Below are 14,571 nucleotides of genomic sequence, written 5' to 3'. Positions count from 1 at the left end.
AGTCATATTTATCTTTTTTCCCATTATGGAATTGGGGTATTTTGATCAGAAAAATCTTTCTGTGCCAAGATCATTGTTTAAAATTACTGATGTTTCTTGCAATACTCTTATAGTTCTATTTAAAGCCTTAATCTTTCTGGAATAATTTTGACGTGAAGATTAAGATAACTACACCACTATTTTTTTCTCTCAACACAACTCACCAGTTTTTTCAACACCGTTTATTTAATATTGAATATCCAATATAATTAATTGCTGCCTTCATTACCTAATTTATTATTGTATGTGTTTGGGCCTATTTTTGGACTCTTGTTCAGAGGGTTATTCTTGTAGCAGTGTAAATCTTTTTAAACATAAATTTGTTCGTATACATTTCAATATCTAGTAAGAATAGTTTCTTATAAAACTAGTTTTTAAGATTTTCTTGGATATTTTCACCTATTTTTTTCCCCATATGATTTGCAGTATTACTTTTTTTCAATCCCCTCTCCCATCAAAACCCACTGATATTTAGATTGGTATGTTTTGAATTTATAGACCAACTTACAGAGATTCAGGAACTTCATATTATTCAGTGTTCTTATGCAAGGTCAAGGTGTGCTTTTCCATTTGATTGTCTTTTTTATATCCTTCAACAGAATTTTGAAGTTTATTTGTTAAATGACGTCTGAATCATTTTCAAAAACTTGTTTTTAGTTTTTCCCCCACTTGTTTGTCCTTTGTCTATGCTGTTTTGCTGGTTACTTTTAAATCATCTATGATTAGGCATTGTGTCATTTTTTTCAGCTTTGAATGGAAGTAACTGTTTGCTGAAGTGCAATATGTGAAGAGGTGGGAAGAAATGAACTTTGGCATCTCAGAAGCTTTAATTCAGGTTTGTCTCACTATCATCTCACTCTAAATTGTCTAAATTGTCTTCCACTGAGGTTATTTCTCCTCTTAATTTAGGGGAGGAAGCTCATTCCACAGCTCACTGCAATCTGTGGAATGAGCTTTAGGTCAATATGACTCAGTGAAATGCCTTGAGTTAGAGGTGTACAATGTGATCTTGTTTAGTTAATTTGTTTTTGACTCACTGGCCAACATCTGTGTAACTGTGTGTTGCCTGTATATTTCCTGTGGAGGATCTCAGAAAATGAAGGTGATATTTTGGTATAGTTTCCCCTTTCCTCCAGCTCCGCTTCTGTGTTATAGGACTGTTTTCCTAGGAGGTCATTCCTATTGCTTTCACTGTGTAACACAGCCCTGAATCAAATCATCAGGGCTTGAACACTTAAGAGAACCTACGCCCTGCCTGAAATCTATGGAAGCAAACATTGACTCAGATTCCTGCATTGCTTTGGTCCAAATTTCACTGTAACTGGAAGATATTATTTTCAATGTGCAGTGTAGGGTTGTGGCTATTTCTTTCATTCATTGAAGATCCTTTATTCTTTAATTTTTTATTCAGATGACTCTGAGGCACAGCCAAGATTGACAGCCATAGAGCAACACTGAGGGGAATCTCAAGTTGGAAGTATGTAGTATTCTCTAACTGTATTGATCTCAGAAAACTTTCTCGCCAGCACAACTAACAACCACTCTCCTAACTAAATAGTGTTCCAGAAACACTAGCTTGGTGAATACTGACTTTGGCCAAATAGGTAAATTAGCCCAGGTTTACTCACAAGTAAAAGCATTCTTAATCACTAATTTTTCTTAACTTTTTATTTTGAGACAATTAAATACTTACAGATAGTTGCAAATATAGAACAGAAAGGTCCTGTGTACCCTTCACCCAGCTGCCCCTAATGGTAACATTTTACACAACTATCGCGCAATACCCAAACCAGGAAATATTTTAACATTGGTACAATCTGCAGACCTTATTCAGATTGCACTAGATTTTACATGCACTCTTGTGTGCATGTGCGTGTGAGTGTATTTCTAAGCAATTTTATCACATACATGGATTTATGTAACTACCACTACAACCAAGGTTCAGAACTTTTTCATTACCACAAAGATGCTCCCTTATACTAACCTCGTACTTTCTTTCTCTGATTCCTGGTGACCACTGATTTGTTCTCATTATTTAAATGATAAAATAATATAGATGGTTATATAAATGGAATTATACAATAAGTAACCTTTTGAAATTGTCCTGTTTTCATTCAGTATAATAATCTTGAGATTCATCCAAATTGTACCGGTATCAATAGGTTGATGTTGTTTTTTTTTAATTGCTGAGTGGTATATCCCGTTGTGTTAACCACTAATCTGTGACCATTCAATAGGAAATAAAACCAGGTGGAAAGGGAGTAGTAGCGCTGCTGGTGGCCAGAACTGCCCACAGGGACAAAAAATAAAGAAAAAGAATTGCAAGGTTTTCCTTTGTAACGTATGAACGTTTAATAGTATCAAGAGCAAATGGTTATATAGTGTTTACAGTACACCAGGTATGTACAGATTAAGTAATTTTCCCAAGTTCATACAACTGGTAAGTGGCAAAGCCAGGCTTTAAACTTGGCAGTCTGGCTTGAGTTCCTATTCTTAACTGTTATGTAATACCACCTCTTCACCGTGCTATACCACTTAGAAAAGTACCTTCCTTGTCCATACTCAGGACTAGATAGGGCCAAGGGAAGGAGCAGAGAAGAAATAAGTACAAAATGAAGGCAAGGGGTTGAGGTGCCCATCTAAAGAGGAAAATTAAGTAGTACCCCCCTGAATCCACTTGTAGCTCATGTCTGGGTAACTTTGTCAAGATTTATAGCTTAGAATGGCCCCTGAGTGTAGGCCTCTGAAATGGCCCCTTTGGGTGCTGCTGTCTTTTACGGTCAAAGACGATGGGATGAAATAAGCCTTGGTCTCCTGTAGTGCTCCCAGGCTTATTAGGATGAGGAAATTCCCGCCTAATAAATTTTGGTCAGACAGGTTGTCTGCTCTCAAACCCTGTCTCCTGATTAGATGTTATCAATGACAATGCCTGTTGAAACTTCATTAGCAATTTTAATTTTGCCCCATCCTGTGGTCCTGTGATCTCGCCCTGCCTCCATTTGCTTTGTAATATTTTATTACCTTGTGAAGCACGTGATCTCTGTGACCCACACCCTATTCGTACACTCTCTCCCTTTTTGAAAATCGCTAATAAAAACTTGCTGGTTTTACGGCTCAGGGAGCATCATGGAACCTGCCGACATGTGATGTCTCCCATGGACACCAACACCCAGATTTAAAATTTCTCTCTCTTGTACTCTTTCCCTTTATTTCTCAGACCAGCCGATGCTTAGGGAAATGGAAAAGAACCCATGTTAACTATCAGGGGCAGGTTCCCCTGATATTCATGTATTTCATTTAATTATTCCTGCCCTTTCTTGTTTTTGTCTCCCTTAATCAATAGCTCTTCATTGATTTCTGGTAAACACTTACCTTTTTGTATTATCACTACATCTTCACTCTTTCAGTGTCACTTTGAATTTTTATCTGTTCCTTCAAAGGGCCAGTACTCTACATAATCTGTCGCCTGTGAAAGTCTAGTATATACACTTTTTTCCTTAGTTATATTGAATATAATGGAACCCTTTCTAGAACCCTAGACCCCTATTTCTATGTTTATATTTCATTGATAACACCAGTGAAAATATAAGATAGGAATTTTAAAACTATTTCCAGTTTGGAATGCTTTCCTCAAAACCTCTTTTAGTTTTGGCCAGAGTATTAATAGGGGATTCAGAGACCAGTCAGTAATTTATTGAATTGGTTTTGAAAAAATATATTTTTATCAGGAAATCCATTTTTCTGGGGCAAAATCGTTGCCTTTTTAAAAATTTTTAATTTTTGTTGGAACATAGTAGGTGTATATATTTATGGGATACATGAGATGCTTTGATACAGGTGTGCAATGCATAAGCATCACATCAGTATAAATGGAGTATTGAACACCTCAAGTATTTATCCTTTGTGCTACAAAAAGGTTAATTATAATCCTTTATTTTTTAAATGTATAATAAATTATTGTTGACTGTAGTCACCCTGTTGTGCTATCAAATATTAGATTTTATTAATGCTATCTATTTTTTTACCCATTAATTATCCTTACTCTCCTGTGCCCCTCCCTGACCCTTCCCAGCCACTGGTAATCATTCTTCTATTCTTTATTTCCATGGGTTCAATTGTTTCAATTTTTAGCTTTCACAACTAAGAACATACGAAGTTTGTCTTTCAGTGCCTGCCTTATTTCACTTTACATAATGACCTACAGTTCCACCCATGTTGTTGCAAATAACAGGATCTCATTCTTTTTAATGACTGAATAGTACTTCATTGTATATATGTACCACATTTTCTTTTTCCATTCATCTGTTGATGGACACTTAGGTTGTGTCCAAATCTGGTCTATTGTCAATAGTGCTGCAGTAAGTATGGGAGTGCAGATATTTTTTTGATATATTGATTTCCTTTCTTTTGGATATATACCTAGCAGAGGGATTGCTGGATTGTACAGTAGTTTTATTTTTAGTTTTTTGACAAATATCCAACGTGTTCTCCATAGTGGTTGTACTAAGTTACATTCCTACTAGTAGCGTCCTAGGGTTCTGTTTTCATTGCTTGCAGAAGTTTAAGAGGACACAAAAGGTGAAAGGGAATGAATGACATACCAAATGGCACCTATTTAAAATATTTGCACTGTACCCAGGGAGAAATGACATTTGAGGAAAGTAGAGGTCTTTCTCAAAATATTTTCCTTAAACTATTACCACTGTTTACAACTTCAGGCCAAATATTATAATGCTGATCTGCTGGAATTGGTATTAACTCACACCAGCCTGGCTTGCATTAAACAAAACAGTTTCTTTAATCTAATAGAAAACAAGGACTCTGGGAATAGGATGCATTACTCAGAATAATTTAGGTGTAATTCAAGTTTTAATATAATTCTCCAGTCTTTTTATTGAAAAGTAAATGAAAAAAATGCCCGAGGAAAAATAAATCACATCTATTTATTATTTTGTTAATTTTTTTCCTGGCTTCGGGGTACAAAGAAAGCATTTCAACAAATGTAATATAACTGTTAATATTGGAAGAAATGTGTTTTCACAGTGTAATAATTGTGTCAGCAGGTTGTCAATTAATTGAAATTCTTCTGTGTATTTAAGTAGTATTTAAGTAGTCTGTATTTAAGTAGTCTGAAGTCCTAGGGAAAGAACATGGCTATTTTAAAAAATCTACCTAGATGATGAAGCTTTAGAAAAATAAACCCTGACTTGTTTCAGTTTATAATAAAGGAACAACCTTTAAGCAGTACATGGGAAAGTCTTCAGAAAATTTCTCTAGCATAGAGAAATCCCTGGTTGATTTTCTGAACAACAGTTTTAGAAAGGAGTCTTTTCAAAGGCTGCAATTAGGTTTGTAAGGATAGTGTAAGTATTTCCTCCTGTATAATTATTACTGATGAAGTAACTTTACAAGAACCAACAAAACAAATGCTACGTATTAAGGTACAGTTTTGAAGAAGTATTAACCCAGCAGTTTGATTTTTATTTCAAGATATTTTTATGAGGAAACGAGATCACAAATGGTATTGGCAAACTTTAATTATAGTAACATTTATATGCAAAAAGAGAGAATCTTTTTTTTGGGAGAAGAATCATGTATTTGGTATTAAATATAGCTCCCACAAAGTGTTTGTGTATTTATAGCCAGTAAAAATGAATTAGGCACTTTTTAAAAAAAGATATCAAAATTTCTTGATGTTTAAGTTTCTTTACTTCGCCTGTCTTCTGTATCTTGCAACTTGCTTTGTGATAGTTTTCCTAATCGTAACTTATACCTAAAGAAAGGTAAAAGAGACTGAGTTACATTCCTCATTCAATTTCAGGATCTGTTTTGATATTTGCAAGCAAAGACCATACTAACACCATTTGTAAAAAAACGTATAAATGTAAAACTACTTGTAAAAGAAAGGAATAGGCAATTCAGAAAAATTTAAAAAAAATTACCTGTGCTAGTAATAAGAAAATAAAAATTAAAATGACAATGCACTGTCACATACTGCAAGTGGAAAGGTAAAAGAGTACACATAGCTGGAGTACTGTTTAATGATACTTAACAAAAACCTGAAAAATGTGCATACTCTTTGAACCAACAAATGTTCAAGGAGTTTGTCCTAAGGAAATAATAGTGAAGAAAAAACAATTTTAATACTGTTCATTTCAGTATTGCTTATAATACTGAAATATTGAAAACAATGTAAGTGCCCAGCAATAGAAAACTCAGTTTATAAGTTAGAATTTATTCACAAGTTTGAATAATTTGAAGACCATGTAAAGTAATAATGTAGATCTATACGGACACTGAAAGATACCTAGGATAAATTGTTCAATGAAAAATGTCACAGAATATGGAAATATATGTATGTATGCTTAAAAACAGGCATACTTTCTAGTGTTAGGTGATTTTGTTGTTCTGTGAACATCATAGAGTATACTTACACAAACCCAGATAGTATAGTGTTCTACACACCTAGGATATACGGTATAGTCCATTACTCCTAGGCTACAAACCTATACAGCATGTTACTGTACTGAATACTGTAGGCAATTGTAATAAAACAGATAGTTATGTATTTACATATATTGAAACACACAAAAGGTAGAGGAAAATACAGCATAACAGATGGCAACATGGTACACTTGTGTGGGACACTTAACGTGAATGGAGCTTGCAGATGGGAAGTCACTCTGGGTGAGTTAGTGAGTGCTTAGTGAGTGAATGTGAGGACCTAGGACATTGCTGTACATTCCTGTAGACTTTATAAACACTGTACAATCAGGCTACACTAAATTTATATATATAAAAAAAACTTTCTTTCTTCAATGGTAAATTAACCCTAGCTTACTGTAACTGTTGACTTAAAAATTTTTAATTTTTAAAAATATCTTCACTCATAATAGCAGTTAGCTAAAAACACAAACACATTGCACAGTAGACAAAATTCTTGTCTTTATATCCTTATTCTTTAAACCTTTTCTATTTTTAAATGTTTTCTTTTCATTTTTTACTTTTTAAAGTTGGTTTTGTTAAAAACTATGACACAAACACACACACTAGCCTCGGCTACACAGGGTCAGGGTCGTCAATATCACTGTCGTCCACCTCCACATCTTGTCCCGCTGGAAGGTCTTCAGAGACAATACTATACATGGAGCTGTTACCTCCTATGACAATACTTCCTGAAGGACATGTCTGAGGCTGTTTTGTAGTTATTTTTTAATAAGTAGAAGCAATAAATTCTAAAATAATGATAGGAAGTGTAGTAAGTATACAAACCAGTAACAGTCATTTATTATCATTGTCAAGTATTATGTACTGTATGTAATTGTATGTGCTGTACTTTTCTATAACTGGAAATGCAGTAGGTTTGTTTACACCAGCAAACAGATTACACACAGATGAGTAGTGTGTCGTGCTACGATGTTTGGATGGCTGTGACTTTATTAGGTGATAGGAATTTTTCAGTTCCATTATAAATTTATGGGTCCACCATTTATATGTGGTCCATCATTGATATCATTCTAAACTTGATATCATGATCAGAACTTACAGTTGTGATCAAAAGAAGACAAAGTGGGAGAAAAAGAAACGTGTTAGAATTATGGTGGATATATACGGGTCAAGGAGAAAATTATGTGCAGCTAAAGTAAAAAAACAAACATAAAATTGTGCAAGTGCTATATAGGCACATATTTGAGCTATGCAATATTAGAATTATATTTTTTTTAAATGTATTAAAGCATACACACAGGAGTTGTTCCCTTCAGAATGGTCATCTTAAGAACAAATATTTATTTTAGCAATGCTGACAGCAACAGAATGTTAAAGATTACCTATTTCCTCACTGCATAGGTGAGAAATCTTGGGCTCATTGCATCTAATTCCTGTCCAAAGTCACAGAAAAGCTAGTTAGCAGGAGGTTCACAAAACCATGCTTCTTTCTCATTCCATTTTTTGAATAATTAACTACTACTAAAAAACAAAGATTTTCCAACATCTCTGACCTTCAATGGTTACTTTTCCCTTTAATACCGTAATAACCTAGTCTTAGCATTCCTTTCCCCAAGTAACCTAACTAATCTGACCAGGTAGACTAATCACAACCTAGTTTCCTTCTCCAATTTTTCTGAGAAACAGCAGAGAAGGCTTGGTTTTATGGTCCAAAAATGTGTCTGTTTCTTACTTTTCAGTTCTTTTTTATAAATTTTTGTGCATACATAATAGGTATGTTAATATACGAGGTACATAAAATGTTTTGACACAGGCAAACAATGCATAATAATCACATCAGAGTAAATGGGATATTGATCACCTAAAACATTTATTCTTTCTTTGTGTTACGAACAATCCAATTATACTCTTTAAGCCATTGTTGACTGCAGTCACCCTGTTGTGCTACCAAATTTTGGATCCTATCCATACTATCTAAACTATATTTTTGTACCCACTAACCATCCCCACTACCCACCCCACCTCAAAACCCTTCCCTTTTGTTTTACTCTCTATCTCCATGAGTTCTATTGTTCTAATGTTTACCCCCCACAAATAAGTGAGAACATTCAAAGTTTGTATTTCTTTGCCTGGCTTATTTCACTTAACATAATGACCTCTAGTTCTATCTAAGTTGTTGCAGATGACAGGATCTCAATCTTTTATGGCTAAATAGTACTCCATTGTGCATATGTACCACACTTTCTTTATCCATTCTTCTGCTGATAGACATTTAGGTTGCTTCCAAATCTGGGCTATTGTAAATAGTGCTGCAATAAACGTGAGAGTGCAGATATCTCTTTGATATAGTGATTTCCTTCTTTTGGATACATACCTAGCAGTCGGATTGCCAGATAATATCATAGCTCTATTTTTAGTTTTTTGAGCAAACTAAAACTATTCTCCATAGTTATTGTACTAAAGTACATTCCCACCAACAGTGTATTAGGGTTTCCTTTTTTCCACATCCTTGCCAGCATTTGTTATATCCTGCCTTTTGGATAAAAGTCACATTAGCTGAGATGAGATAATATCTCATTGTAGTTTTGATTTGCATTTCTCTGATATTGAGCACCTTTTCACATATTGGTTTGCCATTTGTATGTTCTATTAGTCCATTCTTGAACTGCTATAAAGAATCATCTGAGACTGGGTAATTTATGAAGAAAAGAGGTTTAATTGGCTCATGGTTCCACAAGATGTACAGCAAGCATGATGCTGACATCTGCTTGGCTTCTGGGGAGGCCTCAAGAACCTTACAATTGTGGCAGAAGGTGAAGATAGAGCACACACATCACATGGCCACAGTAGGAGCAAGTTGTGGGGAGGTGCTACACACTTTCAAACAACCAGATCTCATGAGAACTCTATCATGAGAACAGCACCAAGGAAACGGTGCTAAGCCATTCATGAAGGATCCACCCTGTGATTCAATCACCTGATCCAAGGCCCTACCTTCAGTATTGGGGATTACATTTTGACATGAGATTTGGCTGGGGACTCAGATATAAACCTTATGATTTCTCCACTGGACCCCAAAATCTCATGTCCTTTTTAAATTGCAAAATATAATTATCCCTTCTTAATAATCCCCCAAAGTCTTACCTCATTTCAACATTAAATCAAAAGTACAAAGTTCAAAGCCTCATCTGAGACAAGGCTAGTCCCTGCTGCCTATGAGCCTGGAAAATGAAAAATGTGTTGCAATGGGGGTACAAGCATTGGGTAATTATTCCCATTCCAAAAGGGAGAAATAAACCAAAAAAAAAAAAAAAAAAAAAAAAAAAAGGAGCAACAGGTCCCATTCAGATCCAAAATCCAGCAGGGCAGCAATTAAATCTTAAAGCTTCAAAATAATCTTATTTGACTCCATGTCTAACATCCTAGCCACAGTGATCCTAAGGGTGGGGTCCCAAGGCCTGGAACAGATCTGAACCTGTGATTTTGCAGGGTTCATTCCCTGAAGTGGCTCTCATGGGCTGGTGTTCAGTGCCTTCAGCTTTTCCAGGCACACGTTGCAAGCCAGTGGATGTAACATTCTGGAGGCTGGAGGAGGGTGGCCCTCTTCCCACAGCTACACTAGGGAGTGGCCCAGTGGGGACTTTTGTAGGTGCTCAAGCCCTACGTTTTTCCTTCACATTTCCCTACCAGAGTTTCCCCATGAGTGCTTCTTTCCTGAGGCAGGCTCCTGCCTAGACATCCAGGATTTTCCTTACATCCTCCGAAATCTAGGCAAAGACACCCAAGCCTCAATTCTTTCACTCTGCGCCCACTGGCTTAACACCACATGGAAGCCACCAAGGCTTATGGCTTTCACTCTCTGAAGCAGCAGCCTGAGCTGTACCAGGGCCCCTTTGAGCCATGGCTAGAGCTAAAGCAACTGGGATATGGGGAACAATGCCCCAAGGCTGCATAGGACAATGAGTCCCTGAGCCTGGCTCATGAAACCATTCTTTCCTTCCAGGCCTCCTGGTCTCTGATGGGAGGGGCTGCTGCAAAGGTCTCTGAAATACCTTCCAGGCCTTTTCCCCATTGTCTTGGCTATTAGCATTTACCTGCTTTTTACTTATTCAAATCTCTGCAGCCTTCTTGAATTCCTCCTCTGAAAATTGACTTTTCCTTTCTATTACATGGTCAGGCTTAAAATATTCAGAACTTTTATGCTCTGCTTCCTTTTTAAATATAAGTTTCAATTTCAGATCATTTCTTTGCTCAAAAATATAGCATAGGCCACTAGAAGCAGCCCAGTTACTTCTTGCACAGTTTGCGGCTTAGAAATTTATTCTACTGGATACCCTAAATTATCACTTCAAATTTCAAAATTCCATGGGCCATTACAGCAGGGACACAATGCAGTGAATCTCTTTGCTAAGCGTAACAAAAGTGACCACAGCTTCAATTCCCAATAGATTCCTCTTTTCCATCTGAGACCTACCTCTTCAGCCTGGCCTTCACTGCCCATATCACCATCACCATTTAGGTCATAATCATTCAACCAGTCTCTAGGAAGTTCCAAACCTTCCCTCATCTTCCTGTCTTTTTCTGAGCCATCCAAACTGTTCTGACCTCTGCCTGTTACCCACATGTGCTGCTTCCACATTTTCCGATATCTTTATATCAATGCCCCTTTAATTATCTATTTTAGTCTATTCTTCCACTGCTATACAAAAGTACCAGAGACTGGGTAATTTATAAAGAAAATGTGTTTAATTGACTCATGGTTCCACAGAAAGTATAATGCCAGCATCTGCTCAACTTCTGGGGAGGCCTCAGGAAACTTACCATTATGGCAGAAGGGGGAAAGCAGACATCATATGGCCAGGGTAGGATTAAGGGGGTGGGGGACGTGCTACACATTTTCAAATAGCCAGATCTCATGAGAGCTCTATCATAAGAACAGCACCAAGGAAATGGTGGTAAGCCATTCATGGAAGATCCACCCCCAAGATTCAGTCACCTCCTCCTAGGACCCATCTCAGATATTAAGGATTACCTACTGACATGAGATTTTTTGGGGACACAGATGCAAACCATATCACATGTCTTCTTTTGAGAAATGTCTATTCCGATCTTTTGCCATTTTAAAACTTAGATTGTTAGATTTTTTTCTATAGAGTTGAGTTCCTCATACATCCTTGATATTAATCCCTTGTCAGATGGATATAGTTTGCAGATATTTTCACCCATTCTCTTGGTTGTCTCTTCACTTTGTTGATTGTTTCCTTTGCTGTGCAGAAGCTTTTTAACTTTATATTATACCATTTGTCCATTTTTGCTTCAATTGCTTATTTGTGCTGTATTACTCAAAAAGTATTTGCCCATTCCAATGACCTGGCGAGTTTCCCAATGTTTTCATTTAGTAATTTCATATTTTGAGGCCTGGTATTTAAGTCTTTAGTTCATATTGGTTTGATTTTTGTGTGTGGTGATAGGTAGGGGTCTAGTTTCATTTTTCTGCATATGAAGATCCATTTTTTTCTGACACCATTTATTGAAGAGACTGTTTTTTTTCTCCTCAATATATCTTCTTGGCATCTTTGTCAAAAATGAGTTCACTGCAGATGTGTGGATTTGTTTCTGGGATCTCCATTCTTTTACATTGGTCTATGTGTCTGTTTTCATGCTGGCACCATACCGTTTTGGTTACTATAGCTCTGTAGTACAATTTTAAATAATGTAATGCAATTACTCCAGTTTTTTTCTTTTATCAGAATAGCTATGACTGTTACTATCCTGGGTCTTTTGTGTGTCTGTGTGAATTTTAGGGTTGTTTTTCTACTTTTGTGAAGAATGTCTTTGGTGTTTTGATAGAGGTTGCATTAAATTTGTAGATTCCTTTAGGCAGTATGGACATTTTTAAAATATTGATTTTTCCAATCCTTGTAGCTCTTGTATAAGGGATTACTTTCTTGATTTTTTTTAGATTGTTTGCTGTTGACATATAGAAATGCGACTGATTTTTTATGTTGATCTTCTATCCTGCAACTATCCTGAATTAACCAATTTTAAGAATTTTTTGATGGATTGTTTAGACTTATCCAAATATAAGATCACATTATCTTTATCTGCAAATAAAAATAAGTTCATTTTTTCTTTCCAATTTGGATGCTATTTCTTTCTCTTGTCTCTAGCTAGAACTTCCAATACTATGTTGAATAACAGTGGTGAAAGTGGGCATCCATGTTGTGTTGTGGATTTTAGTATGAAGGCTTTCAGTATTTTTTCACATTCAGTGTGATACTAAGCTTTGGGTCTGTTGTATGTGGCTTTTATGATGTTGAGATATGTTCCTTCTATCCCCAGTTTTTTGAAGGATTTTGTTTCAAAGAGATGTGAATTTTATCAAGTGCTTGTGCAACATCAAGCTGAATTCTACCAGAAATACAAAGAGGAGCTGATACATTTTCTCTGAAACTATTCCAAACAATAGAAAAGTAGGGATTTCTCCCTAACTCATTCTATGAGGCCAGCATCATCCTGATACCCAAACCTTGCAGAGATACAACAACAACAAAAGAAAACTTAAGACCAATATCCCTGATGAACATCAATGCAAAAATTCTCAATAAAATACTGGAAAATCAAATACAGCAGCACATGAAAAAGCTTATCCACCACGATCAACTTGGCTTCATTCCCAGGATGCAAGGCTGGTTCAACATATGCAAATCAATAAACATAATTCATCACATAAACAGCTCTAAAGACAAAAACCACATCATTTTCTCAATATATGCACAAAAGGCCTTTGATAAAATTCAGCATCTCTTCTTATTAAAAACTCTTAATAAACTAGGTATTAAAGGGACATACATCAAAATAACAGGAGACATTTATGACAAACCCACAGCCAATATCATACTGAATGAATAAATGCTGTAAGCAATCACCTTGAAATCCAGCACAAGACAAGGATACCCTCTCTCACCACTCCTATTCAACATAGTGTTGGAAGTTCTGGCCAGGGCAATCAGTCAAGAGTAATTCAAAAAGGCATTCAAATAGGATGAGAGGAAGTCAAAGTGTCTTTGTTTGCAAATGACTTGATCCTATATCTAGGAAACCCCATTATCTCAATCCAAAAGATTCTTTAGCTGATAAGCAACTTCAGCAAAGTCTCAGGATACAAAATCAATGGGCAGAAGTAACAAGCATTCCTATATACCAACAACGGGCAAGCAGAGAACCAAAACATGAATGAACTCCCATTCACAACTGCAACAAAGAGAAGAAAATACCTAGGAATACAGCTAATAAGGGAAGTGAAGGACCTTTTCAAGGAGTACTACAAACCACTGCTAAAGGAAAACAGAGGGGACACAAACAAATGGAAAAATATCCAATGCTCATGGATAGGAAGAATCAATATTGTAAAAATGGCCATACTCCCCAAAGTAATTTATATATTAGATGCTATTCCCATTAAACCACCATTGCCATTCTTCACAAAATTAGAAAAAAAAAATTAAAATTCATATAGAACCAAAAAAGAGCTCATATAGCCAAGATAATCCAAAGCAAAAAGAACAAAGCTGGAGGCATCATGCTACCAGACTTTAAACTATACTATAAGGCTACAATAACCAAAACAACATGGTACTGGTACCAGAACAGACACAAAGAGCAATAGAACAGAACAGAGAACTCAGAAATAAGACTGCATATCTACAACCATCTGATCTTTGATAAACCTGACAAAAACAAGAAATGGGGAAAGCATTCCTTACTTAATAAATGGTGTTGGGAAAATTGGCTAGCCATATGCAGAAAATTGAAACTGAACCCCTTCCTCACACCTTATGCAAAAATTGACTCAAGGTGGATTAAAGATTTAAATGTAAAACCCTAAAGTATAAAAATCCTAGAAGAAAATCTAGGCAACACCATTCAGGACATAGGCATGGGCAAAGATTTCATGATGAAATCACCAAAAGCAATTGCAACAAAAGCAAAAATTGACAAATGGGATCTAATTAAACTAACGAGCTTCTGCACAGGAAAATAAACTATCAGAGCAAACAGACAACCCACAGAGTGGGGGAAAAT

Source organism: Macaca mulatta, chromosome X (genome assembly GCF_049350105.2).
Source record: "Macaca mulatta isolate MMU2019108-1 chromosome X, T2T-MMU8v2.0, whole genome shotgun sequence".
Taxonomy (NCBI): Eukaryota; Metazoa; Chordata; class Mammalia; order Primates; family Cercopithecidae; genus Macaca; species Macaca mulatta.
This window is presented reverse-complemented; position numbering follows the sequence as displayed.